The following is a 25,024-nucleotide window of genomic DNA, read 5'->3' on the forward strand; positions in this document are numbered from 1 at the left end:
CATCCGATGCCATGGATGCAATTTCTCATGAAAAGAGAAAGTGGGAAGCAGGAAGTACAGTGTCCAGTGCCTAGCAAGTGATCAATAAATGGGAGTTGCTCTCAGTGTTCAAACGTGGTTGACCTTCTCTGGTGTACGTGGCCTTGGGTTACTAAGAAAGAGACCGCAATTGGGGCCCTTGGGAAAGATGCCGTGTCTAGGGCAAACCCAGACTCGACATGCATGGAAATTTAAGTGATTCGAGACAGCCACACAACAATGCAAAACAACAATAGGAGAGGTGCCCCCAGGCACCGTGTGCTAAAGGGCTGAAGGAACGGCATACATATATCTAGCTACACAGAGTTTTTCAAACATCTAGAGGAATATTAAAGGCTTGTGCCAGGATTATTAACACATGTGCTCACAACGGGGAGATTCCTGCTCTATAATTCATTGCGCCCTGTCAGGACCCAAACCAAATGTCAAAGATGGGAATAGTGACATTTACACTGTTTTAATTACCCAGTGAGATTAGTGTTTGTAGTCTTGTTAAGTAGTTCCCAAACAAAGCAATGAAATGGAAGGTTTCTGCTGTGCAACAAAACGCGCCCCCTTTCTTCTCCTCCTTCCCTCCCTCCTGTGTCTTTTTCTTTCTCCTCTGCCTCTCTCCCTCGTTCTTGGGGGAGCCAGTGGGGACAGATGCTTACTAGTATAATCAAGACACATTCCTTGAAGTTTAGATACAATAAAAATGAAAAACACAAGCTGCTCCCACCTTTTTTGCTCTTTATAACAGTTTTTTCTCTGTGGTTCCCCAAATGCCACAGATTCGAAGCAATAAGTCAAACTATGTTTTGAGGAGGCTTTTCACATTTCCTTAAATTAAAAAAAACACACACACACACACAGAATATATGAAAATAGAGAACATTAATAAAAACCTCCCGTTATCATACCATTTCAACACAACTGCTGATAATATCTTGTGCCTTTTCTTACAGTTTTCTATTCTCTCATGCTTATTTTATGTAGTTTTAATTCTTGTATGATTATAGTTTTGTATCCTGTTTTTAGAGTAAATGTTTATCAGATATACTTTTCTTTGCTATTAAGTACTCTTCCAAATTCTGCTGGAAAAGTCTCTTGACTGAACCTCCCTTGATTTTTTTTTTAATTTTTTATTTTTTATAAACATATATTTTTATCCCCAGGGGTACAGGTCTGTGAATCACCAGGTTTACACACTTCACAGCACTCACCAAAGCACATACCCTCCCCAATGTCCATAATCCCACTCCCTTCTCCCCCTCCCTTGATTTTTAAACCGTGAAACTAAATCACTTTTAAAGTAAGAAAATGAATGAATAGAATACATAAATGTTACTCTTTCTCTTAAGGTTAATCTCTTAAGGTTGATCATGGATAGGGGTTGAGCACTCCGGCTCTGAGTTCTGCCACTTGCTAGCTGTGTGACCTCTGACAAGTTACTTACCCTCTCTGGGCTTTAGTGTCTTCACTCATAACATGGAGATTATGACAGTCCTATCTTGCTGAAATGGGTTCATGCTCACTGAATTACCCACTACAGTATCTGTCCCGTGCTGAGTGATCCATAATTGCCGGGCGTCATTACTGTTAGGATCATCATTATTATTCACATTGCCAAATACTGATTTTGGTGGAGTGCACACTGGATTAGGAATCAGAAAGTTTGAGCTCTAGACTTAGATGAGCTGTGTCCTTGTTGCTGGCTTCCTTACCTATTAAATGGAATGTCAAATACCTGTTATGTCTCTTTCAAAAAGAACTTTGGACAAGATTAAAAGTTCTACACATGCCAGACCTCCTGCATACAAGATGACATGCATTTCCTTGTGATCCGGGAGGCACAGTCCTGTGGCTGTGGCTGGGGAGACCTGGGGGCTGGATTGCTTCCTGGCACCTCTCTGATCCCCAGTCCTTATCAGAGAGACATTTCTGCTACTTAGACCAATGCTGGCAGAACACAGTACCATACACAGGTCAGCAAACTCTTATCCATCCATGCCTGGTGTCTCTGGCTGTCCTATCCACAGAAGGCTCACAGCCACATGGTTCTGCCGGGTTAAGGAAACCCATACCTCAGGCTTTTTTTTTTTCTTTTTCCTTCCTTCCTTCTTTTTTTTTTTTTTTTTTTTTTGGTATTCATTTATTTTAGATATTCTATCAATGCCATTTGCTTGGTTCAGGTTAGAAGCTGTCAGCATTTCCCATTAGGCTGCTATTTCCAGGGGATGGTAATTTGATCACCACATTTGTTCCGGGGAGCAACAGGCCAAGGAGAGGTCTCAGCACAAAAGCATCTTCCACCCACTTAAAAACAACAGCCACTGCAACGCGCTCCTTATGTGACCAATTTAAAATGATGAAGGTCGACAAAAAAAACACTGATATTTTGAATTCCGGAAGACGGAGGGGGTTGTGTCGACATTGGCATGAAGTTCATGGCTGCAGGTCATTGAGAGTTCATTGTCTAGCATCCCAGCAGGATTGCACGGGCTGCCAGCTCCTCCCTGGCGCAGCCCCAGAGGCCAGCCCCGTCCCTCCTCTGGGGAAAACGACTCTGTGCTGCTGCCTCCCTGCCCTGCTCTCTGCCCAAGATGGATGAAGCGAGGAGGGGAGATTAGAGTCAGCGCTTCCTTCTTGGGAGTTAGCCTGGTGGGGAGAGCAGGCTTAGGGAACGGAAAGTTGGGCACATGTTATTATGAGGAGACTGACCTCCCACATTTGCGTACCTTGCCCTGCATCAGCTGGCCGCTCATCATGAGAAAGCTGACAGGTATGCAGGGGAATGACTGTGGGTGCTGTGTCAGAGGCTTGCTTCTTTAATGAGCACCTACTCTGTGCCTTGTCCTTTGTGTCTCGCTGGGTGTACAAAGTTGAACAATAACACGCTTCCTCTTTGCAGCAAGCCTTGGCTGGTGTGGAAGACAGTCACGAGTGAATGCACAATTACACACGTGATTAGGACTGCCCAGGGGACTCTGAGTGCCTGGAGAGGTACAACTTGGGGCAGTGGGTTAGTGAAGCCATCTCCGAGCAAGGGACCTGTAACTTGAGAAAGGAAGGCTGGGGGAGTGGGTGGTTGGGATGTACTCTAAGAGGTAGAGTCCCAACCAGCACCATCTTTTGAACAAATTAAATTAAAAGGGAGATTTGTTAAAAGGGGGGATTTGAAAGAACCTAAGGGGAGAACGCATGGCTAGATCTTCAGGGGATGAACTAGGAAACAGCGAAGGGGCTTCCTCCCTCTCTCCCTCACATTACCATCTGCTGGGGATGAACTCCTGGCTCCCTATGTGGTCTTTGCTAACACTGCTCAGAAGGGAGGTCGGGGTACCTACCTAGCTCCAGCCTGCCCAGAGTGGTGGACTCTTGGCTTTTGCTGATAGGGGCTGGGATGGGGCTGTAGCATTTTCCTATAGTGTTGGCTGGAGTAAGGTGCTTATTGTCTAAAATTTTCTGTCTTGTTTGGAAACCCCCGTCCTAGTCATTTTGGTGGAGAGAGCAGGTTCTGTAGGAAATTTTGATTTGTCCTCTTCAAAGTGTCCAGAGCCATTGTCCTGGAAACTGAAGGATTCTGCCAACACCTTTGCCAAAGTGAATTCCATGTGGCACCTGTCTCATTGCATCACTTCTGGTTAAGGCCTTTTGTGGGGATGTTTAGTTGGAGGCCGAGGCAATGCCTGTGTCTTGGCTGCAAAGGTTGCTGGGAAAACCAGTTTTTGGCTTCTGTTCTATGGAGGGGAGGACATCTTTCATATATAGAGAGGGGTCTGGCTGGCCCAAAACATGACTGTCCACTACAGAGTTTATTTTAACAATGTATGTGAAAAAAGCAGGTGAGGACCCAAACTAAGGAGGGGGTAGAAGAAATGGTGAGGAGGAAATGTATTTGAGAGACAGTAAGGACATAGAATTGATAGAAGCTCATAGCAGATTGGGGGTGAAGCATGAATAAGAGAGAAGAATCTAGTCCCTGATCACATATCCATGCTTTCAAAGCAAAGATGAGTAGTTATTTTGTCAGCAGCTAAAAAGGATCCAATTACCCATCTGTAATACTCTGTTGTTGGGAGTAACTTCCCTGAAGAAAAGTATAGAAAACAGAGTTCATCTGTTCTTTAGCATTACCCACCCATTGCAGCTGGACGTTTCCACAAGCCAACTTTAGTTCTGTGGGTGCTGCAAGGTAAGACCTTCAGAAACAAGTTAATCAGATCGCCAAGACAAACAAGTGAACAATCACACACTACTAAAGGGTATCTTTCTTCCTGACATCGCAACACAAATCTTTTCTCGTGTTTATCATTCTTACTTCCCATCAGTTTCCAAATTTTATTTGGAAGATTTGTCATTAAAACACACCTACGTACATGGAGTGAACGCACAACAAGGCAGACCTTCACATCATTACAAGGATAAAAGAATAAATGCTGAGTCAGGAGGGCAAGGGGATATGGAAAAATTGTACATGGAACTATAAATTAAAAATGCCAACGGAATTGAGTCTAAAACTCTGAAACAGTAGTTCTAACATCAAGAGAGAAAGAAAATTGAATGGAGTGTGTACATGTGTTGCTATGGACTAAATTGCATCCCCCTCCCCAGAGTTGTATGTTGAAGCCCTAACTCCCAATGTGAAAGTATTTGGAAGATGGGAGCTTCCCAGAAGTCAGGTTAAATGAGGCCATGTGGTAAGGTCCTGATCCAACTGGGTTAGTGTCCTTATAAAAAAAAGACATCAGAGGGATGCCTGGGTGACTCATTTGGTTAAGAGTCTGCCTTTGGCTCAGGCCATGATTCTAAGGTACTGGGATCGAGCCCCACATCTGGCTCCCTGCTCAGTGGGGAGTCTACTTCTCCCTCTCCCTCTCCCACTCCCTCCTGCTCATGCCCTCTCTCTCTCTCTCTCTCTCTCTCTCTCAGATAAATAAATGTAATCTTTTAAAGAAAAAAAAAAAAAAAGGACACCAGAGAGCTCACTGTCTCTGCTGTTATGAGCACAGAGTGAGAAGGCAGAGTCGGGCAGCAGGAAGAGAGGACTCACCAGAATCCGGCTATGCAGGCACCCTGACCTCAGACTGCCAGGCTCCAAGGCTGTGAGAAGAGAAGTTTCTGTTGTTTATGTCATCCACTCTGTGGTGTCTTGTTATGGCAGCCTGAGCTGAGACACATGTGCTGAACATATCTGCTTATCAAGAAAAAAAGCAAAGTGCTCTCTGAGTCCGAGCTCAGAGTCACAAACCTGCGGGTTACGTAGATGAGGGACATTGAACAATGTATTAACAGTTGATAGCAGTGTATCAAAACACATAAAGATGATCTTATAATGGTTCCTGATAAAAAGGCGATGCTTGGATGTTAAATTTTGGTTCTCGGAAGAGATTTTGGGACCCAGTTGTATGGTGGAACTCCGCAGTGGGATTTGGTAGGAGGTGTGTAGTAATTAGTGGTGAGGAGCTCCTGTGAGCGTAGAAATCAGACTGTGTTTTCTGTGTGGCAGCCGGCAAGCTGAAACAACCGAGAGAAAGAGTGTGTGTGTGTGTGCATGTGTGTGTGTGTGCATGTGTGTGTGTGTAAGAATTTCACATGCACCAAATGACACAGAAAGGATGAGCACAGATTCAGAGAACTGTCTCATCAAGGTCACGGAAGAAAAAATACCTTCAAGCGTCAGGTAGGTGGGCTGGATATCGAAGGGGCTCAGTGGGTTCGCATGCAGTACCAATTTTTCAGAAGTTGATTGATTCCCCACAAGAATATCCTGCTTGTCAAAAATCATCGAAGGGCAGAGTTCATCCAGAGGACCCCCCCAGTCCGTGGGCCCCACACACAGCAAGACCATTACTCTCATTGATCAAGGATCCCATTCAAATCATAGCTAACACTTCAAGGGGAAGTAGCTGGTGAGTTTCTAAGTGCAGGTCATGTCGGAACACTTAACATCTGCAAAGCAATTCTTTCAAGTAGTAATGACCCCATCAGGACTTGATCACAAGAGTTTGGAGAATGGAGAGCCTTCCTGCTGCTGCGGAGCGCCATGTTTTTCTTTCCTTTTCTTTTTCCTTTTTTTCATTTGCTTGGGCCGTGTGTCCTTCAGAGGGGTTTCTAAATGGGTTAACAACACCCTCCCTGGAAATGCTTGGTCAGGATATTTGTCGCCTCTTTGCAGCCATGGAAAATGCACACAGGGATTGAAAGGCCCACTTCATGCAACATTGCTCAAAGGATTTGAGGATTCCATTACTGCACAAATCCTTTAATTAAAGCCAGTTCCTCCAGGCCCCTGTTGCCCGGGCCCAATCCACAGAGTCCCTGGCGACCTTGAGAGGGTTGATTAATTGACGAGTTGGCAGTGCAACCATTCCTTCAAAGATCCCAAGATATATCTGTTAAAACACAAATGCCCCCGGACACCATATGGTCCTGAGTTTACAGTGGCTCTTAAAATTTATCTGCAACTTCTCCCCCGTGTGACTCAGGCCAGCTGCCTTCTACTCACTAGCTGTTTCGACCCATCACCCTGCCTCTCTGGGGCAGAGAACTCTTCAACAAGGAGGTATTTTTGGAAACTCAAGAGGGCGTTTTTGCAATTTGGCAATAAGAACGAACGTTCTCCACTGGGTCCAAGTCACCACCGACATCAAAGTGGCTGGATTTTTGAAAACTATCTCTGCCTTGTCTGCTCAGGGATTCAACCATAAGCAATTATATCTGGGAAGCACCAACTTCTAGACTCTGCTTTTCAGAAGAGTAAAGTGAAGGGGAGCTGGATAACACAGGAAAATCAGGCTGGAGCATTGTTCCCTGGCAACTCTTAAGGGCGACTCTAAATGCTTCCTCCTTATAATTCTGGGGAGTCTCCCTTCACCTTTGACCGTGCCAATGACATGCTAGTAAAACTGAGTTGTCAGACATCTTTTCAAAACCTGAGAAAAGAGAGAATTTAACCAAAGGCAAACTTTTATTTTTATCTTTTTAAAGATTTATTTATTTATTTTAGAGAGAAAGAGATAGAGTGGAGCAGGGGCAGGGTAAGGACAGAGGGAGAGTGAGAGACCAAATCTTGAGCTGACTCCCCATTGAGCATGGAGGGCTCCATCTTACAACCCTGAGATCATGACCTGAGCCGAAACCAAGAGTCAGGTGCTTGGGGTTCATGGGTGGCTCAGCTGGTGAAGTGTCTGCCTTCAGCTCAGGTCATGATCTCAGGGTCTTGGGATGGAGTCCCACGTTGGGCTCCCTACCCAGTGGGGAGTCTGCTTCTCCCTCTGCTCCTGCTTATGCTCTCCCTCGAGTAAATAAGTAAAATCTTAAAAAACAAAAAAAAGAGTTGGACATTTAACCGATTGAGTCACCCAGGCACTCCCAAAGGCAAACTTTTAAGATTGTTTAAAGGAGAGGGGCTTCTGTGAGGTTTGTCCGTTGGAGGGCATGCAATGCCATCATCATGGGTCTGGGCGTGCATAGGTGAGAGAAGCTTGATATAAGCTGTGTAACAGAAGACGAATCTGGAAGAAAGAGGTAAGGAGGCCACAGAGGGGCAGGAAGAGGGAGGAGGCTGTCAAGGAGGCAGGGGGCTGTGAAGCTGGGTCCATTCCCCTCCATCAGAAGATGCCATCCACTGAGATCCCTTTTTAAAAAGCCAAATACAGGGGCACCTGGGTGGTTCAGTCAGTTAAGCATCTGCCTTCGGCTCAGGTCAGGATCCCAGGATCCTAGGATCAAGCCCCATCTTGTCTCCCTGCAGGGAGCCCTCATCTCCCTCTCCTCCCGGGTCCTGCTCTCTCTCTCACTAGCTCTGTCTCTCTTTCTCAAATAAAAAATAATAATTAAAAAAAAAAGAAACAAAACAAATATATTCTGGGACCCACAGGACCCAGTCTTGAGCTGATGTCATGGACAAAGGACCCAGTCTTGAGCTGATGTCATGGACAAAGTCATGCCAAAATGAAGAGCTAATTCCAAACTGGGCTTGAATGTCTATGTCATCATGAAAGGAAGCACAGTTATTAAGCCCCACGAGGAGTACAGAGCAGAGCTGAAAACATGAACTCAGACATGCTCTGAGTTTGAGTGTTGACCCTGCTGCTCTCATAAACTGCTCTCACTAAATCACTAAATCTTTTTTGTGCCTTCATTCCCTCATCTATAAAAGAAGGATGATAATAGGACCTCCTTATCAGGGGGGTGAGGGAAATGAACTCAGTTCATATCTGTCAAGTCCCTGTAACAGTCCCCGATGCATAGGAAGAACTTTATCTGTGTTAAGTAAATAGGTCCATCTTAGGATCTATATTCTCTAGCACTCAACTGAAGGGTGTTTCTAGCTTTCTTTTCTCTATCACCTTCTTTTCACATGCCCACTCTTTTCTTTGACTCTCTATTCAAGAAAAATCTCTGCACTTTCTAATGCAGTCCACAACCTTTGATTCACCACACACCCAAGGAGGACCCAGATCTCCAAACTAAGGACCAAGGGTGGGACTGGAGAGGAGAAGATAGGAAAATGCAGAACAGACCTCAGGAGAACTCTCCCTGTTCACCCAGGATGCGGGGGTGGGAGAAGAGCCATGGTGTGCATCTCTGGAGAAGGTTTTTCCATTGTAACTGATGTGTGACCATGGGGAGAGAATCCAAGGAGGGTGCACGGAGTTTCACACCAGGCACAGATTGGTGGCTGCAAAAGAAGATGTGGAATCTGGAGGAGAGCTCGAGAATCTAAGGTCATCTACAAATCCACAGAATCTCCGGCAATTTCTGACTTCCACGGGTTCTGGAAATGTGGGAAGTGTGATTCAATCTCTTCAACATCTTGAGGGGTAGGAAATGTGTGAAGTACTATTCAGAATATGGAAAAATGCCGAAATAGGTTTCTTTGAAATGAAGGTAGACATGTATCAGAATCCTTGCACCAAGAGGGACATGGATGGCTGGTGTCCAAGGACTTAATCCAGTTCATGGGAAGAAGAACAATTATTAGGTTAAATAATAAGTATACAAAATATATTTGGTATACATAAGATGGTGCACACATATACAGTCATTTGCGCCAAAGAACTGTATGTGTATGTATGCAGAAATGAATATATTCAGTATATCCGATAAGACTTACAAGAGATAGAGTGAAAACACACGAGACTCTACAATCTGGCAATCCCCAAAAGGAAGTGAGTTAAGGATGCAGCTGGAGCCGGGTTGTGTAGGTTAGTGGTCTTAGCTAAGCCTGAGTAGGACCAGTTTCTCTCCTGGTTATCCTGGTAATAGACCCCTCCCCTCATGCTAATGACATTATAATGAGCAAAACCACATGCAAATAAAGCACATGAACATGATGGAAGAAGACAAGAGGTTGAGTAGGGGCTATGATTGCTCTCCCTCATCCTGCTGCTTCTAAAGAGGGCTGGAATACCGATGAGCGTAGCCTTGACTCAGTTTACATCTTGTGTGGATTTCCATGTACGTGAGACAGATACTGTGAACAAGCATGGGGATAGAATTGTACACTGGCTTTGTCATGCTCACACCCTCCCATTAAATATGCTCACTGGGGAAGAGGAGAGAGAGTCCTTTCCCTGCCCGTGGGTAGAAACTCAAGCTGTTCTTCTTTGCTCACTAGCCACACTTAGACAATAAAACATCCTTTGATCACTTTAAGTCATAAGCAGAGTGTCAGTTTTAGTCATTTAAAAAGGCTCAGTCTCACTGAAGAGAATGATCACTCTCATGTTTTCAGGTAAAGTAAGAATATTGAAGTTTAGAGAGAATCATTAGGCTAATAAAAGTCTCAGAGGTAGAAAGTAGGGAAGCCGGGATTTAAATCCATGACCCATGTCCATGTCACCCTGCAGACCACACTTCCCCTCACCACCAGGTGCCTCCAAAAAGATCCTCTCTCTCTCTCCTTTCTCTCTAACCTGTTTTATCTACCCCTTGAGCAGGTGATGAGTAAAGGGCTGAAAAACAGCTGCATCCCAATCTCTAAGCATGTCCCAGGTGGGTGGTGTTATTAGAGGCAGGACTCTGAGATCACACTGGAGCATTTACATTCTGTCCCACTAGGAAAAGTAGCATTTACATTCTGTCTCACTAGGAAAAGAAGGGCTTCTTCACCTGTGGCCCATGAATGATCTCTTGGTGGGAAGATGAATATTTTCTTTTAGATATCCTTTTTGTGTTACTTTGTAAATTATCTTTGTGAAGATAACATGTTCTTTCTAAATGTAAAACTGTTTCTGATGTGTGGTTTCACTGCAGACAAATGTAGGATGGAAAGGATCTTCCTGTCATGGTTAGTGATTCTCCTGACTTCCTGTCGATAAGAGGAGCTTCCCGTATTATGAATGTGTGCACTTGCCTTTTTCATCTTAAGCCCAGCTTAAGGTGGAAAATGCAATGAAAAGAAATGATGTCCACATTTATGTATATCTTTTGTTTTGATTTTTATCAATGAACATGATAAGGACCTCCACCTTTCACATCCCCTGAAAAGCCCCCGTGTTTTTAATGTGGCAAAATTATATCTGCCTATCCTAAAAATACACCAGATGATGCAAATGTTTTACATGAGAAGATCTGATTTTTTTTTTTAATTGTTTATTTGTAAGAGAATGGTGGAGGGAGCAAAGAGAGGGGAGAGAGAGGAAATCCCAAGCAGACTCCCTGCTGACTGCAAAGCCTCATGACCTGAGCTGAAATCAAGTTAGATGCTCAACCAAATGAGCCCCTAGGTACCCCCAAAAGACTTAATTTATTTAAAAAAATTTTTAAAAAATATTTATTTGACAGAGAGATATCACAGTAGGCAGAGAGGCAGGCAGAGAGAGAAGGGGAAGCGGGCTCCCTGCTGAGCAGAGAGCCCAATGCGGGGCTCCATCCCAGGACCCTGGTATCATGACCTGAGCAGAAGGCAGAGGCTTAACCCACTGAGCCACCCAGGTACCCCAAGACTTGATTTTAAAAGGCTGGAACTGTACTTTAATTTGTGTTGTTCTGACACAAAATTTTTTTGTTAAATAACTTTTTTTTTTTTTGAAGTAGACTCCCTGCCTAGTGTGTAGCCCAGTGTAGGGTTTGAACTCATGACCATGAGATTGAGACCTGAGCTGACATCAGGAGTCGGACACTAACTGATTGAGCCACCCAGGCCTCCCATCTTTTGTTAAATATCTTACACAATTGTTTATTCACCCTTCAAGTAAAGGAAGCCATAGATAGTTAGAGAGATCTGGGGTAGTCCTTGTTCCATGGATTTGAACTTGCTTATTTGGGACTTGGAGCAGATAAAGAAAACTTAAGTAATACTTCTGTCGAATGGCAATGCCCTTCTGAATTGTTGACATTTCTTTTAATATGATGTCCTATGAGGATTTATTGTTTGGAGCTACTGCAGCCATTTTGTGACCATGAAGGGAAGGCCCAGAGTATTGCAGAGAAGCTGACCTAGAATTGTGACATTGTTGAATTACTAAGTTAACACTGGATTTCCCTTTCTTTCTTTCTTTTTTTTTTTTTTTTAAGATTTTATTTATTTATTTGACAGACAGAGATCACAAGCAGTCAGAGAGGCAGGCAGAGAGGCAGGCAGAGAGAGAGGGGGAAGCAGGCTCCCTGCTGAGAGAGAGCCTGTTGTGGGGCTCAATCCCAGGACCCTGGGATAGTCACCTGAGCCGAAGGCAGAGGCTTAAACCCACTGAACCACCCAGGTGCCCCTGGATCTCCCTTTCTTTAGATTACTTGGGCAAAAACACATTCTTAGGATTTAAACCTCCTTCATTAGATATTTTGTTACTTGCCTTCCACAACAGGATCCATGATTCAAACCTTGTCTTGGAGAATAAAGTTGATCCTTGGCACAAGTCTTTCTCATTGGCAGAAAGCCTCGGGGGTACTGATTCTTTTGTGACTTAACAGTGAATATTTTCCAAAGGAAAAGTCAAACTGATCAGATATCAAAGATAACACTCATAGACCATGTCAAACTGTGTATAGCACTTAAAATTTCTGTTTCAAGGTAAGCACCATTACATTTTCAAAATTGAAATTTACTTTTGGGCAGGTTTAGGATTGACTTTTGTGTTACTACATATTTTTTTCTTCTTGGAATTAATAATTAACTTTTAAATAATCAATTTAAAGTTAGAAACATGATTTAAAAAAACACATTGAACACAGGTGAAGTACAGTTGAACTTTGAACAACACAGAGTGTGAGGCACTGACACCACAAATAGTCAAAAATCATGTATCACTTGTGACTCCTCTCAAAACTTTAGCACAAACTACTGTTGACCAGAAGCCTTACCAATAACATAAACAGGCAATCAACACATAGTTGTATGTGACATGTATTATGTACTGTATTCTCATAATGAAGTAAGCTACAGAAAAGAAAATGTTATGAAAATCATAAGGAAAAGTAAATATATTTGCAGCATTGTACTATATTTATTGGAAAAATCTGCGAATAAGTGGACCCATACAGTTCAAATTCATGTAGTTCAAGGGTTAATTGTAAATACATTTCTAATATAATAAGATCATTGCATGTAAATGTTCCTACTTATGTTTTAAGAGCATTTTTTCCTGGAGGAGGGATTCTATACCTTTTGTTAGATGCTCAGATGAGTCTGAGAGAGAACAAAAGCTCAGCTGTGGAAAGTCTGCCTGATGGGGTGTTGTAGGAGAGAGTGACAGCAGGTTGTAGGGTTATCGGAAAAGAAATTTGGATTTATGGATACGATGTGGCACAGTGAAGGGCTTTTAGAGTTTTACACCTCCCAGACCTCTGTTTTCTTTTTCTTTCTTTTTTTCTTTTTTTTCTTTTTTTTTTTTAAGAGTTTATTTATTTGACAGACAGAGATCACAAGTAGGCAGAGGAGGCAGGCAGGGGTTGGGGGAAGCAGGCTCCCCGCTAAGCAGAAAGCCTGATGTAGGGCTCGATCCCAGGACCCTGAGATCATGACCTGAGCCGAAGGCAGAGGCTTAACCCACTGAGCCACCCAGGTGCCCCCAGAACCTCTGTTTTCTAATACACAAAAAAGTGGAATCAAAATGACCCTCATATATATCACATCAAACCTTATAGGTTTGATGTGATATATATATCATCCATTGAATGTGAAATGATATTATAGTATATAATGAATGTTAAGTGATTAGCATTGTTTCCGGAATATAAGAGGAGCTCAATAAGTAATAATCAATCACTTTGTGCATTTTGAGAACCTCCTGCAGGAGGAAGCGTGGATGCCAATGGATGCCCCTAAGGTGAAGAAAGAAGGAGAACACGAGATAGGTCTAAGAGATGGAGTCAGCAAAGATGAGCAGAACATGCCTGGGTTTCTCTAATCCTGCCTTTGGCACTCACCTTGTGACTTAGAACAAATTACTTCCCTTCTCTGAGCTTTAGTTTCTTTACCTGCTAATTGAGGATAAAGGCGTCTACCTCAGGAGAATGTTGTGTGGGTTATAAATAGAGGAGATGTAGATGTCTGTAGAGCACCTGGCCCATTGGAGGTGTTCAGTGAATGAAAGCTCAGAGGAGCAATCCGAAAACCTTGCTCACCTACCTCTACCTTAGTTCTGTCTTTGCTCCTGGCCAGTGACCTAGATGTCCACACACAGGTGTAGCTGAATACATGGAATATTCCAGATAAGGCTGATGCCGAGGAATACTGAGGTCTAGCCAGTGTTTACATCATGACCTGGTGGAGGCTCTTCTTGCCTTGTTTTTATCTAACCTGTCCCACTCTGTGTCCCCATGGGGCTCTGGGACAGCAGGAATCTAGGGCATTTCCCTGCATCTGGGAAGGTCCACAATCAGAGGAGGAGAGCCAGCTGAGGTGGTGGGAGTTGGTTTTACTCTTATGTTTGTGAAATCATTTCTACTATCATTGGCATTATTTTGAGGCATTTCTGTTGCCTTCCAGAATGCTTTAAGGGGATAGCAGAAGGTGATCAAATAGAAATGGGGGGAATACCATAAAACTCATTCAACACCTCAGGTACACACCTCGAATCCCTCCTTTCAACCTTATCAGATCGCCTCACCCCGAGGGCTTTTCCTCTAGAGCATTTATCCCACTTTGAAAGGGCAGTATGCATTTCCTACTTGTTTGATGTTTGACTTGCATCTAAAAAATAAGCTGCATAAGGGCAGGGACCAGATCATGTTCACTGAGCCTAGAACAGTGCCTTGCACACTGAAGGTGTGTAGCCGCATCATTGACTAAACAAAAGGTTGAATGTTTTATGGAATTATGGTTAAAAGTTTGTGTTGTTATGACAAGATAGATTGTATTCAAAGCCTCAACTTGTGCTAGATTTCTACTCACTCTATAACAGAGGGACAGTGGCTCGGTCCAAGATCCTATATGTTGAACGATGCTTATACCTCCAGCATAATACACCCCCACCCTGTTGATCTCAGGTGTGGCCACGTGATTTGCTTTAGTCAATGAAATGTGAGTGGAATGAATGTATATCCCCCCGAGACACAAACTTTAAGATTGAGCCCATGATTCATCATGTTTCTGTTCCCCCTTACCCTGTGAACTTGGAATCATGTAGAAGATGGAGCTTCTCTCAGGGTTCTTTCAGGTTTCTGAGTGGTTACGATGAGTAGAGCTCCCTTGTCAGCCCATGATGGGCATGGGGTGTGAGTGAGAAATGAACTCGGTTGTCTTCAGCAAGGTTTTCGGATTGCTCCTACAGCACAACATAGCGTATCCTGATGGATCCTGTGTTCCTTTCTGTCCTTCCTGTTTTATCCATTCATGCCTCTGACCCCCAGGCAGGCAGCATGGAGCTGGGAGTGGAAGGAATTTCATTCACGGAGTACCTTCCAAGTCCTCAGGGGTGGTGTAAGTGTTATTCCCGAAGCTATTCTATTTCAGCCTCGCACACAGACCCTGGGTCAGGGACTCCTAGCTTTAGCACAGAGTTGGGTAAACTGAGGTTCAGAGAAGCTTCAGCACCCAGTGCAGGGCACCCCAGTTTCCACTCCACACCTCTCCCTCTTCGCACTACAGCAACTGTCTCTCGCTGAAATGCTGGCTAAGGTCATTCTGCGAGAGATGCTTTTAGATCTTAAAAAAAAAACAATAACCTTTACTAATGACCTGGTAATTGTTTTTATAGCTTCCCAATGAAGTGTGAAGTGTTCTAAGAGATAACGCAGGACAATTTCCTCTGATGGTGAAGTTTCCCAAAGAACGATTGCTTCACTCTTCTGGGCTTTCAGTGCCCTGACTTCGGAGTGATATTGAATGGATGCAGAGCTATAGGTCTGGCAGCTTTGAAAAAGCTGCAGAGGTTGGAAGGCATGTTGGCTCAGCCTTATCCTTAGTTTAAAGCATGAATCCTGTCTTTCTTTTTCACATATGGTCGCATAATTGCATGTGAACGAATAGTAAATGGCTGGCATTTTTCCAGCGCTGACCCTGTGCCATGACCGGGCTCATGACTCAAAGTCACACCCCCGTCCATCCAGGGCCCAGGGCAGCACATGGTGAGGGCTCCAGAAATATCTTTGCAATGAGTGAATTATCCATAACAAATATGTGTTGGACCTGCCGCTTTGAGCTCTGATCAAATGCAGTGAAAATGTACTGACAGAGGGGAAAAAGAATACGTGTTCAGACAACTCGGTCATCGAATTCACATCCAAAAAGCCATTCAAGATCCCAGGAAGGTGAGACAATTTTAATTGAAAACATTCATGATTCTGTCGCCAAAATACCCAAGTCAGGTCACACCTATGACCCAACTGAGTTGCTTTTTATTTGCTTTAGTATGAATCAGAGCATGACGTTCCTTGTAGGATAAGGCCTTCTATGAGGACACTTAGCAATTTCCTTGAAAAGCCTTGCCAATGATTGCCTCACTTTATTCCCACAACTCTCCCCCTGCAGCAGGCAGGACAGATGTGTTTGTTATGACTGGGAACTGAGGAGGCTTAGACATTCAGTGAGCCGCTGGCAAACCACATACTCAGCAAGGGGCAGAAGGATCTAGAACCTGGGATGCTAGCACTAACCGTCCAGTGCTTTCCATCATATCATGGCGTCTTCCCTTGTGACTTGGATGGGCCGGAGGGGACGAAGTAGGCATCAGTTGTGTTGCAGTCATTCTTTGGAAAACTTCACCATCAGCTTTTGCGTTGCTAGTGTGCTTTTTATTGGTGTGTTGTTACCCTAAAGTTCATTCGTTCCATTCTCACCTCCTGTTCAGGTACAGTTTCCCCTGGAATAAGAGAGACCATGCCTGGGAGAGTCTCATGTGTTGAACTGGCTTGGCCATGGTGCCTCGTTGTTTGGTCAGATTCCAGTCTCTGTGCTGCTGGGAAGGCATTTGTTAAAAATGTGATATTCAGATCAGCAGACTTTGAGTAAAGCAGATTACCCCCCCAAATCTGGGTGGGCCTCTGCCCACCAGTTCAAGCCTTAAGAGAAAAAGCCAAGGTCCCCGGAGATGAAGGAATTCTGCCTCCCACCTCCCCTTGGACTCAAGACTCTGTTAGACTCAAGACTGCAATTTTAATTCCTGCCGGAATTTCCAACCTGACAGCCAGCCCTGCAAATTTTGGACTTGTCAGCCCCCACAATTGTACGAGCCAAATTCTTTCTTTCTTTTTTTTTTTTTAAGGATTTTATTTATTTATTTGAGAGAAAGCGAGCGTGCACAAGCAGGGATGGGGAGCAGCAGAGGAAGAGGGAGCAGCAGGCTCCTTGTGGAGCGGGGAACTCGACCAGGGGCTTGGTCCCAGGACCCCAGGATCAGGACCTAAGCCAAAGGCAGATGCTTAACTGATTGAGCCACCCAAGTACCCCTGCACGAGCCAATTTATTAAAAAGCCACTCTCCACCCTCTCTCTATACACAGCCACGTGTACACATGCTTATTTGCATGTTGATATTTACATTTACTATGTATATACATATTTACATCTTATTGGTCCTCTTTCTCTGGAGAACCTGAACACAAAACCATAGTTATGCCTTTTCGGCAGGTATGACGATGAGGACAGCTGCCATTCTTGAGTGTTTCCTATCTTCTCTAGGCAGTTCCTATAACCTTCGCAAGGACTCAGGATGCTGAGTGTTATTCCCCCATCTCACAAATGAAGAAACCAAAGCGAGTTGAAATAAGTGACCCAAGGTCAGAAAGCTAGGCAGTGACAGGGAATGGAGCCAGGTCTCCAGTGCTCGGCACTCAAAGATTTCTGGATTCATCTAGTCATCGATTTTTTAAGGTAGTCCAAGAATGCATCAGGGCAAAATTAGGCAACTGGCTGCATTTTTCAGATGTGATATTTACTCATCGGGAAAGAGCAGTTCACTTGTCAACTATTATTTGGGGTGGTCAAAGTCAAATACATTGAACTAACAGAAAGAGGAAACTTCTGTTTCCCCCTTTTCCAAATTCCAGAATCTGTCACCTGATAACTCAAAGACCAAGTTGCATTTGTGTGACAGAAAACAAAAGCCTGTCCCTTTCCAGTTGGTTCTGGGTTTGGAGGTTTGGGACCTGAGGTGAAGCGTGGCAGAGAGTGATGATAAATGATCCCAGAGTTTGGGCTTTCTCTTTGCCTGCAACATGGCCCTTAGGAGCACAAGCCAACGTTCCAGAGAGATGGAAAGGAGATGGAGTTTGAGAGAGGCCGCCACCTGTCCCTGCGTGGCACACATACTCAGTGCCATTTCTGCCCCCTCTCTCATGTCCACAGATATGTAAAAACCTCAGGGAAGTCGGCTCTCCATCTTTCTCTGGGAAACTTGATGTGAGCTTTGGAAGAAAAAAAAAAAGGCAGGGATCCTCCTTCATATGTGCTTATTTTTAGCTCTTCTCTCTTTTGCAGAATGGCTAACGCCAACTCAAACTATTTCTGCAAAGAGTTGCTGGGGACAAAGTGGAGATGTGGGTAGGCTCCTCGAGCTGGCTCTCAGAAGCAGGTGAGATGCGAGCTAAAGCAATCGCTTTGCAGCCACCTTTGACGTAAGTGCTGGAGATTTCTTCAATTAGCTTAATCCTTTCCTCCTGACGCGCACTTTATAGGAAAGCAAATGCCATAATTATCCTCCCCCATTCTCTCTAATCCCTGTCTGCGTGGCATGCCGACAGATGCTTTTCTGCCTGCCTGCGTTGCCTGCCTCTCCGAGCCTTGTGTCCCGATGAGGCGGGCTGTGTGTGACAGATTGCTAAATCTGGCCTCCTCCATGCAGGGGACTCGGTGTTCAAGTGGCGCCGGCTGCTCGCACCTCCCCTCGGGGCTGTGGCAGGCCTGGCTTGGGGCAGGCCCAGAAAGTTCTGGAGGCCTGCCTTGTGACTCAGGAAATCCCTCGCAGAGAAGGACTGCCCTCCGCCGCTGGCAGAGTCTGCCGTAGGTGGCGTGCCTTGTTTAGGATTTAAATCTGGGACCCTGCCCAGGCAAAGCTTCTCTCTTCCAGGGAAGAGCATCCAGCCCCCGATGCCAGGGCAAGCACAGGGTAATTGTGTAAAGCCAGGGGGCACTTACCTGGTCCTGCCCTCTAACAGGGGACAGTCTGTGTGCGGACATTTATTCATCTATTAATCTAAAATTTATACCCCTCACACACTTAACGTTTCTTTTTTTGAGGCTACTGTTTTGGACCTGGAAACTGCTATTCACTAGAAGTCAGTCCCGCCTCTAACACTATGTAATGTGTGAGCAAATTTCTGAGCCTCAGTTTCCCCATCAGTCCATTGGTGAGTAACTGCTTCTTTCTTTGCAAAAGCTTTGTGAGGACTGAGTAAAATAGTGAATGCGATGCACCTAGTAGACAGTGGGTACTTAACAAATGTGCTTCAGTTTTTAAAATAGATTTTGTTTATTTATTTGACAGAGAGAGATACATTGGGCTCCTTGTTTGGAGCCCACATCTCCACTTTGTCCCCAGCAAGAGAAGGAACACAAGCAGGGGGAGTGGGAGAGGGAGAAGCAGACTTGCCGCCTGGGATTCTGACCAGAGCCGAAGGCAGAAGCTTTATGACTGAGCTAATCAGGTGCCCCATAAATGTGCTTCATTGATGGGACTAACTATCATATTAACATTACTGCTGCCACTACTAATGTACACTCCCTTAGTGTTGAAGTTCATTATAATTTTCAAGATAATTTCATATAACCTCTCTTCAGCTGTTTAAAAGTGGATATTATATCCCCCAACTTGTTTTCAGATAAGTTCTGCTAATGCTTGAAATCACTGAGATCAGGGGTTGGCAAACTATGGCCAGTGGACCAAATTTGGCCCACTGTCCGATCTCATAAATAAAGTTTTATTGGAACACAATTGCTTCCACTCAGTCATGCATTGTCTGTGGCCACTCTTAGGCTGCAAAGGCAGAGCTGAGAAGTTTAGGCTTAGTTTAGGCCACCTTTGATGGCCTCAAGGCAGAGCCTGTGTGGGGTCTGAAGCTTCTGATTCTACAGCAACTTCTAGTGAGGGCTTTCTCTCACTCTTCTCTCCATATAAACATTTCTTGGTACTTATTATATGCTCTTTATCCTACTCATTCCTCTTCTCCCCACAGCCACCTGCACCCTACACGATCAGAACAGAATCTCCTTGGATCCCTAGGGTCTGTGGACTGGGGTGGCTCAGACACTCGGTGCTATTGATCCTGTAGGCAGAGAATCCAGCTCTTGTGGCCCCTTCCTGCTTCCTCCCCTCCCCTGCATATTCCCCAAGAGCTCGCTCTGTGTGAAGCCCCATCCGGGAAGCTGGGGAGACACCAGTGGATGACAAGTGTTGGCCCGCAAGATGCAGCGGGGAGGAAGATGATGAGAGAGTAAAGAGATCATGAAAAAGCCCAGTGCCTTATCTGCTGTTGCGAAACATTTAGCAGGTCTGGAAAGTGAATGAAGAAGGAATGCAGGGTCCTGGGCATCCAGGTGGCAATCTGGAATTTGTGTTTTGGAGAGGAGGGTAACGGAAGGAATGGGGGACATGGGCTTTAGTGGGAACATCCCCTTGGCCTGCAGACTCTGTCTCTGAGGAAGGCTTCGGAGAAAGGAGGGCAGAGACAGACCCTGTTTAGAGCAGAGCCCAGGAAAGAAGCCCAAGGGCAAGGATGGGGCCATGTCACCAGACCAGGCCCGGCGGCGGCAAGCCTGGAGACAAGGTCATTTAAAGGGCTGCTGTTATAGCTCATGGGGCATCCATGCTGGTCTGAACCGAGATGGAGGAGACAGGGCTGAAGAGGGAGAAGAGCTCAGGAGGAGGAAGTGATAGGTGGGATCGTCCTAGCTGCTGCTGTGGTCTCGACCCTGCTGACTCTGATCAGGTCACATGGGGCAGCTAAACAGGCTGTACCACCCACCCCGGGGCAGACCCTGGACCTGGAGGATTATAGAATGGGAAATATAAGGTTCTAATTTAAGTACGTACCTCTGTGAGGAATGAGATCCTAAGGCAAGGTATGGATCAGCCAGTGGAAGAGGGTAGGAATGGGAGGCAGAAGAGCACAGGTAGGACAACGTTCTAGAAGTGCTGTCGGGAGATGAAGGTGTTGTAACGCCTGTTCTCTCCCTCAGGAATGAAAGGGAGAGGTGGCACGTGGCCAAAGGTAGGCTGGACCCACCTACCACCTGGCAGTCTGCAGTGTTAGCATACAACTCTCTGTGCGTGCGTGTGCACTCACATACATGTTAGGTAGGAGGGAAAGGCTTGTGGGACACAACCCTGGAAGGGACACATATGAGAAGGTTGCATGTTTTGCCCAGCGGGTCAGGGAACTATCAGCCTCGTCACTCACCTCCTCTTTTCTGTGTGGAGATGTTCAGGTCCAGAAAGAATTCACTCTCAGAAAAATGAAGATAAGAAGCAGCAACAAACAGCACCACAGGCATAAAGGAGAAGAATTGCTCATATCTCTGCATCCCACATCCTGAAGAGAATCTAATGTTTGTCCCATCCAAGCATCTGAAAATGCAGGCAGGAGTGACACGACGTAGACGCCGATCATGCAGTTTTGAATGAGTTTGTGTTTGAGGCTGTGATAGCCCCAGAGGACTCCCGGGTCAGTTATCTATAGTTGGAACATTGCGTATACTGTATTTGCATCAAAACAGGGCCCACTTCCAAGGAGATATTATGTTTTCCTCATCAATAAAGCTTGATTTTTATGGGTGTTTAAAATCACACTATCAAGAGCCAGGGACATTATGGGTAAGTGTTGAATGGGCTCCAGGACATGGGTCTGCCAATGGCCATCATCTTCATGAGCTCCAATGCCCTAAAATATTGCCCTTGAGGTTCTTTCCAGAAAGACCAGCGTTGTCAATTTTTCAGTGTATCCCGAGATAAGAAAGAATCTTCTGAAGATTGCATAGCATTTTGGGAAGGATCATGCACAGCACTCAGGGGGAGCCTGCGGAGCCTCTTTAACATGGGGCTGCCTTAATCAGTGATGACTTCTACTTCACCTCCTTGCTGCCAATCCTCTTCTTTTCTCTCTTACCATTAACATAGTTTGTAACATGGATGCAGTACAAAGCCTAACGTTAAGGTCCAGTCTTACGTGCTGTCTTGACATCCGGTGGAATTGGGAGGGCCTCCAATGCTCTCACCCCCAATTCCCCTTCCCCTTCTGCTCCTGCAGATAAGGTCCACTGGAAAAACAACCTTCCTTATTAAAAGAACCAGGTGTATCCCTGAGCACCGGGTTTCAGTTCTTGGCTAGCATGCAAAATTATTAAAATAAGCCAATCATACCTCCCAGAACAACCAGGGGGCACACCATTCTTTTGATACTACAGAGCCTGGCCATGTTGTCCACTCTGTCCCCCAGTGCAACCCTCTTGTGGCCCTGCTACTCTGGTCTTTAGGTGTACGGCTTGGGCAAATTATTCTAACTTTTCTGAGCCCAAGTGCCCTCAAGCATAGTGCAGGATGTCCTTTATGGGTTGCTGGAAAGATTAAGTGGGATAATTTATTCAACCCCTCTTTACTGAGGACCTACTAGGTGCCAGGAACAGGGATTGTAGCAATGAAGAAACCAAACAGAGTTTCTATCCACATAGCTCTAATACTCCAATGGAAGACACAAACAACAAGCATTTAAAAATCAGTGAGATGGGTATAGACAGTGTAAAGTGCCATGAAGAAAATAATTCATCACGCCACAGGATAGAGATGGCAAATGCTGAACCAGGGAAGGGGGAGGGATATTAGATATGGGTACATGGAGGCTCCCCTGGAGTGGGAACTTTAGTGCTGAAACCTGAGGATGAGAAGTCAGCCACTAGAAGATTTGGGGGACAGCTGTTCGAGGCTAAGGGGACATCAAATGCAAATATGCTGAGGCGAGAGTGAGATGGGCTGTTGGAGCAACACCAGCAAAATCAGTGTGGAGCAAGTATAAGTGGGGGGAGGGGCACAGTACTGAAGGGATAGCAGGTGCCTTCCCCTGGAAGCCATCCAAAGTCAAAGTCTGGCCATGGCCTCCACTGGGATACGTCTTAGGAAAACAGAGGCTCTGTGATTCGGCACCACCAGGGTCACAAAGGAGGGAGCCAGAAAGAAGTGGGGAGGCTTTCCTGCCCAAGCCACTGATAGGTCTGACTGGTGGGTATTTTTAAAGAAATGAAGCCCTTCCAGAGGTCAGAAAATAAAGAGAACAACTAGACCAAGCTTGGATAAATAGAGGTCCTGCTGGAAGCTGCTTTAGTGAATAATTAATATCCACTTGAAACCAGCACCTCAATGGATGGAAACACCAAACTTCTTTGAGTAGTTATTTCTGAAGTGCTAGGGAAAAGTTGGCTTTCTCCAGTGCTTGGGTGGTCTCGGATCTCCCAGGATTTGTATCCCACCTCCAGTACTTGCTAGATACATAGAGCTTGGATAAAATATTTCGGTGGGATAAACGTCAGGTTCTTCAGGATTGAAATGGAAATAAAGATGATGATGAGGCTGATGATGATAGCAAAACCCATCTTTGAGGGCTGCTGGAAAGGTTAATTGAGAGAATCCTTGGAAAACTCTTAGCATACCCTTTGTTGCTCTGATGAGAGTCTACAAGATGAATACATTCAATGTTTTCTAAAATATTGGTCCATTACTTGCTTTCTCAACATAAAGGAAAAGTTACAGTTGACTTGGTTTGAGTTGGTACATTCTGAATTATCAGGTTATTGTTAAAAAGGTTTTTCCATTGGTCATCTGCTCAGTGCTCTCTCACAGTGAGGGGATTTACCCAGACTGTATTTTGGATAGCAACCGTTAAAGTTTCTTAGAGAATTTTTTTTTTATGTTAGATATAATACAGCTTCACTATAGAAATCAGAAAATATACTGACAGTATTCAGAAGAAAATCAAAACCACCTGTAATTTCGTGCTCCTAATCCTGTCACTGACATTTTTTCTTCTAGCTTTTTCTCTATGCATCTTTGAACATAATTTATATCTTAGAGTATTATTTTTGTCCTATTTTGTAGTTTATGCATATTTGCATACATCATGAAAGATTTCCATAAACATTTTGAAATGGTTACATAATATTCTATTATCTGGATTTACCATTACAACCTTTTATTATATCACATAGTATAAATAATACTGGGATAGCAAATAAACACCTCTGATGTCCAACTCCACAGATCTGGATCCTTTATAAAAAAAATAATAATTTATTTGATGAGTTTCACAATAAAGACCATTGCTGCCTTATGTGGGGAGGGAAATACTACAGGTATTGTAGAGTTTGGTAAACCGTGACTAGTCGGCCAACTCCAGCCAGCTTGTTTTTATAAATAAAGTTTTATTAGAACACAGCCATGCCTATTTTCTTCCATATCGTTTATGGCTGCTTTCATGCTGCCAGGACAGAGTTGAGTACTTTAGCCTTGTCAAACCCAAAATATTTACTACCTGATTCTTTACCAAAAAAATTTGGCCAATTACTGGTATTAGAATGGAAGAGAGCTCAGGCTTTCTCATTCGAACACCAACAATCCTAAACCACGCCTTTTTAAATAATAATATTTTAAAAATGTTTTTCTTTAATTCATTATATTAAAAAGCAGAGGAAAATGAACATAAATAATAAAAACGAACATGATGAAAATGAACATAAAATAATACAATAGCTGAAATCAAACACGTCTCCAAAAGCTGACTCTTTGTGGAAGGGTGGATGGAGTAGGAGTAGGAGTCAGTACTGACTCCTACTCCTACTCCATCCACCCTTCCACTGTATATTTCAGAATCTTAGCCTGGATTGGGCAAAGCTTGATAGCAGAAGCTCAAGAACAGACTTAGGTATATATGGAAAATTTATCATAATAAAGAGGGCACCAAAAATCAGCTTGGAAGAGAAGGATTGCTCTGCCTACAGTGTTGGCGTATGGTGTGAGGTAGGAATCAGATTCACATTATGTTATGAAGATTAAGACCTGAATATGCAAGGTAAGCTGATGAAGTAGGGTTCTTAACATTGACCCTTTTGTTAATCTGAGGAAACCGATGGACTCCTTGGAATGTTTTTAAATACATATAGGGAACTAGACAGAATTACTAAGGAAACCAATTTTGTAGAAATGCAGACATTTAAAAAATTGTGGAATAAAATGTATGCTTCTTTATGAAAGCATTAACTTATAAGCTCCAGTAGTAAATCTAATAACTGTGGCAATTTTGAAATAGTGATGAGCATAAGCAAAATTTTGAGATATCCAAAACAACTGTCACATAAGGTGAAGATATACTTAGTTTATTCCAAGTTCACTGACACTTTGAATTTTAGGTTAATGCCCTCCGGGTCAAAAACCTCTTTCACAGAGCTGATAGAATTGGGGAAGATTATTTTTGTGTTCTTTTAGCCTAGGGAAGAACTTCTTATAGTGGCCCCCTAACACACAAAGAATTGATGAACCTGTCTGCATTAAAATTCAGAAGTTTTATTCAGTAAAGCTCACTAGACTTTAAGAAGGGGACAGGCTGAGAGAAAACTTCTGCAACTTCCAAAACCAGCAAGC

At 44.2% G+C, this 25,024-nt stretch overlaps 1 long non-coding RNA gene across 1 annotated transcript in view; it reads left to right on the forward strand.

Annotated features, from left to right (window-relative positions):
- LOC116583720 overlaps positions 1 to 18,746 on the forward strand; it is a 32,139-nt gene extending 13,393 nt beyond the window's left edge. Inside the window, exons 2-3 of the long non-coding RNA XR_004282850.1 lie at positions 17,884 to 17,977; positions 18,643 to 18,746. This is a non-coding gene — a long non-coding RNA (uncharacterized LOC116583720). The remainder of the gene's footprint in view (positions 1 to 17,883; positions 17,978 to 18,642) is intronic.
- The last annotated feature ends 6,278 nt before the right edge of the window (positions 18,747 to 25,024 follow it).

This window comes from Mustela erminea, chromosome 2, assembly GCF_009829155.1.
Source record: "Mustela erminea isolate mMusErm1 chromosome 2, mMusErm1.Pri, whole genome shotgun sequence".
In the NCBI taxonomy this organism is placed as follows: domain Eukaryota; kingdom Metazoa; phylum Chordata; class Mammalia; order Carnivora; family Mustelidae; genus Mustela; species Mustela erminea.